This window comes from Odocoileus virginianus, chromosome 27, assembly GCF_023699985.2.
Source record: "Odocoileus virginianus isolate 20LAN1187 ecotype Illinois chromosome 27, Ovbor_1.2, whole genome shotgun sequence".
Classification (NCBI taxonomy): Eukaryota; Metazoa; Chordata; class Mammalia; order Artiodactyla; family Cervidae; genus Odocoileus; species Odocoileus virginianus.
This window is the reverse complement of record NC_069700.1, coordinates 24,822,080-24,826,502: the sequence shown is the minus strand read 5'-3', so window position 1 is coordinate 24,826,502 and position 4,423 is coordinate 24,822,080. Positions and strand designations below refer to the sequence as shown.

Genomic DNA, 4,423 nt, shown 5'->3' with positions numbered 1-4,423 from the left:
GACAAGGGGCCAAGTGAAAAAATGTTTTCTGATCTTCGAGGAGGGAGGTCAGATATTATTATCAAAGATCTCTGAGACACGCATGCTTCATTAGAGAGCTTTGAAACCTCACACGTGGCAGTCACTCAGTGCTTGAGGGTTAGGGTTGTCCATTTCCAAGGGTACCTGCAAATCTCTCCTGCTTCCCGAATAAGCACATATGTTGTGTTCTTTTAAGTTCAGTGCTAATTGTGCCATGACTCTGTGTATTTCCAATCTGAGTGCAAATATCATTCAGAGAAACCGTGGGAGGAATGTGGGCTAAAGACTTAGGCTCCTCCACCCCCATCTGGGCTTCCGCCATGGTTCAGTGGCAAAGGATCCATCTGCAATGCAGGAGATGCAGGAGACTTGGTTCAATCACTGGTGGGGAAGATTCCCTGGAGGGAGGGCATGGCAACCCTCTCCAGAATTCTTACCTGGGAAATCCCATGGACAGAGGAACCTGGTGGGCTATAGTTCATGAGGTTGCAAAGAGACAGACACGAGTGGAGTGACTGAGCACATGGACATGCACCCTCATACAGGTTGCCATGACCATCATAAGCTCCTACCTCAGAGCTTTAGCATCTCATCCCTGTGGAGTTTTCTGGCCTCAAACTCTCCTCCTCCACACCGCCAGGAGGACTTCTGTGCATGCTGGCTCTCCCATCTCAGGACCTTGATCTCCTGGCTCAAGGCAGAGTTACATACAACTAACAGTCTCCCCCTCTTGTGGGCTCCACAGTGCCTGGCACTTGCCACCAGGCATGGTCAGTTTCTCATGCACCCTTGTGAGAGCTTTGAAGACTGAGTTTGTGCCCAGTTCACTCTTGACTCTCCAAGGTCTGGCACAGGGCATGCCACTGTGCTCAATAAAAGTTTGTGACATGAATGAATAAACCAGCCCACTTTTCAGTTGTGAGTGGCAACATGTTATTGATCACTTGGCACGTGTGTCATAGCTAATTTTTTTTTAGAAAATCTTGAGGTCTTCAAACTTGGAAACCACGCTCTTTCTTCCTTCCCTTTTAACTATTTGTGCAAGCTCAAGGTTTTTATCTCATGATAATGTAACTCTCACATGCAGGATTTAGACTCGAGCTGGGGTTAGAACCTCAGGAATTGCACTTCCACTGAGTTGCTTCAAGAACATCGACTCGACCTTGACTGAGGAACAAGAATGGGAACCACACCCATGCTGTTTAACACAATCAAGGCAGGGCTTTCCCACCCTGGGGGCTGTTGGCACATGCCCCACACATACCCCACACACACCCCACACACACTACTATGATGCTTTAAGTGGGGTACAAAATATTCCATGCATGCATGCTCAGTCACTTTAGGCATGTCAGATTCTGCACACCAGGCTCCTCTGTTCTGGAATTCTCTAGGCAAGGATACTGGAGTGGGTTGCCACGGCCTCCTCCGGGGGATCCTCCCAACTCAGGGATCAAACCCATATCTCCCACGGCTCCTGCATTGCAGGCAGATTCTTTATTGCTGAGCCACCGGGGAAGCCCAAAATAGTCCATAGGGTCATTTTATTATAGTCAGGGCTGGAATGATGATGGACTCAATCTCTCTGTTTCTGATTTTAATTTAGGGGTCAGGGCATGGTCTTTTCACAGGGTTTCACTGGATCTGAGAAATATATGGTTTTTTGGTGACTCCTCACCATTTATACTGACCATATGACTTCAGTGACAGAACTCCAGACTCACAGGTGCTATCGGAGAGAAGAGAAAGCAAATTTTAGAGAAAGTGAAAGTGAAAGAGAAGTCACTCTGACGTGTCCGACTCTTCGTGATCGCATGGACTGTAGCCTACCAGGCTCCTCTGTCCATGGGATTTTCCAGGCAAGAATACTGGAGTGGGTTTGCCATTTCCTTCTCCAGGAGATCTTCCCGACCCAGGGATTGAACCCGGGGTCTCCCGCATTACAGGCAGATGCTTTACTATCTGAGCCACCAGGGAAAGCAGCAAATTTTAGGGAGCTGGTATCAAATGCCCCTGTGACTTTCTCTGGGGGTCAGTCTTAAATCACATGATTGTTAACCCTGAAGACATTCGTGTAGCTTTCAGAAAGAGATAATTTTCTCATTCGTCTCTGCTTAACTTAGAAGGGCATTGTGGTGTTATTTTATTTGCCAAATAAGACCGTAGCTAACATGTGAGTGCTCACTACATGCCAGGCCCAGAGGTGAGTGCCTTCACACAGACTGTTTCATTGATTACTGGCAATAATCTATAAAAATTGAGAAAATGAAGACTCACAGGGTCTAAATGGCTTGTCTGAAGTTATCCAAGGAGCTTCCCTGGTGGTCCAGTGGTGAAGGATCCATTTGCCAGTGAGATCCCTGGTCAAGGAAGATCCCACACGCCACAACTACTGAAGTCCGCACCCTCTAGAGCCCGTCCGTGGCCAGAGAAGCCACCTCAACGAGGAGCCCACTTGCCGCAGCTAGAGAAAGCCCGAATACAGCAACAAAGACCCAGCATGGCTCAAAATAAAACAAACAAATAAAAAAATTTGAGCAGTTATCCAAGCAGAAGCTCATGAGGCTGGGATTTGAACCAACATCCAGCCCCAAAGCCTGACTCTTTCTTCCTTTTAGACACACAGGCTCTCCTAATGAACACAGGGCATTTACCTGTCTATACTATGACTGCCTTATCCAGACAGATCAGAGCTTTAGGAAATATTTGGAGAGTTCTCACTCAGATAGATCATCAAATATGGATGAGAATTATTCTGCTTGAGAATTTCCCCCATTTCTTGCTCCTTTATCTATTCAGCTTGGAAACCAGTCTCAGGGAATGAAATCTCCCTACACCTACAGCACACATTCTCATCCATCACTTTAAGAGAGCAACCGGGCTGCATACCCAGCTTCAGCTCACCAGGACAGGTGCCTCTGCTTTCAACAGAAGGGCCAGACTGTCACCATCCTCTGCGTCCCTCCACCCTTTCCTCCCAGCCCTGGAAAGTCTGGGGCCCAGTAATGCTAGTGAGGCTGAATCCAGGGACCCTCTTGAACCTTAAGCCTTAAATGGGCCATTTACAGGAAAAGAGCCCTTCTGTAGAAGTCTCATGGTGAAGTTGCAAAGGCTGTGTGCCCTTCTGTCTCCCAAAAGCCTCGCCGTGGGCATGCACAGCCTTCTTGACATCTTTTGCGCTCATCTTTACCTCTGAAGAACTGAAGGGAGAAATCGGAGGAGCTGGAAATTCCAATGAACCTTTGGTCTCTTAGTTGTGGTGCTGAGGCTGCGTGAGTCGTACTCTCAGAAGATGGTGAGAGATTGTGGATCAAGGCTGCCAATCAATGTTCATCTAGGGAGAGGGACTGAGTCCCATGGTCAATGTGGGAAGGAAAATGAGGCAATTAGGAAAAAGTGAATGGGGGGAGAGGGATGCACTCTTATTTTCTTAAAAGTGCTCTGTATGGAAAGAGGCATACCCCCAGGGTCTCATACAATCGTGGTGGACTTTGCAAGTTTGCTCCGAGAAAAGAGCAGGAGGGCAGAGCTGGGGGAAAACCCACCTGGAACAGGAGTGAATTCTGAGCTGGCAAAAAGTCGTTGATCTTGCCAGGTTCCAACTTTTGACAGCAGCTAAGAAAAAGGCACCTGAGAAAATAGCTTCGACTTTATAATTTGGAAAAGGGAAAATTCATCAGGGCTAAAGGCACAGAAAGGGCACGAGGGGCTTTCCTGGGTCTTCTGGAGGTGACTCACTGAGTCTGGGTGTCTGGAGACATTTGGGGTCCCGCAAGGACGAAAAAGACACATTTCCTGCCTGGCGAGCTTGGGCACCCATTATGACACTTAAGGCAAAACCTGTCAGAAAATCGCCTCTAGGCAACAGCGCCCTCTACTGGATTCTTTCTTGGAGAACAGTAGCCTAAAGTCCCTCTAATCTCGTAGCATCTTCACAGACGTTTTTCTCTACGTTAATATCTATCCTGATGTTTTCCAGGACACACACCCAAGAAAGATGAGACACAGTCCCAAGATTGATGAACAAATGGAGGATGGGGAAGCATGAAAATTTCAGACTTCAGAAGACAGAGTCCTTTCCCTGGTGGGGGGTTGAGGACTAGAGAAGAGGAGTTATTTGCTGAAGACACACACGGCTGGCAAAAGGCAGCCCTGGGGTTGAAACCCCCCTATTGGACACCCACTTTAGTGCTCCCTCGCCTGTGACAAAGTGGCCTGTAAATATTCAGGGTGGTTGCATCTCAAGAGCGGTTCTGGTCATAGAAACCCAGGACCAGTCTAGGAGGGAGGTGGTCCCTTATGCTGTTTCTCTCGCAAAGCTCCAGTCTCTTGATGACCCACAGACCTGATGTGCGAAGCAGCTCGAAGCCCTGCCCAGCCACAGGTTTCTGGACTCTTCTCT

General features: G+C 48.1%; 1 long non-coding RNA gene across 1 annotated transcript; it reads right to left on the bottom strand.

Moving 5' to 3' along the window:
- Nucleotides 1–1,605: 1,605 nt before the first annotated feature.
- On the bottom strand, nt 1,606–3,835 carry LOC110131904 (uncharacterized). Its single transcript, XR_002312300.2, has 4 exons — nt 3,760–3,835; nt 3,567–3,651; nt 3,212–3,368; nt 1,606–1,750 (listed from the first exon to the last, which is right to left on the bottom strand). It is a non-coding gene; the product is annotated as an uncharacterized lncRNA (long non-coding RNA).
- Nucleotides 3,836–4,423: the final 588 nt, after the last annotated feature.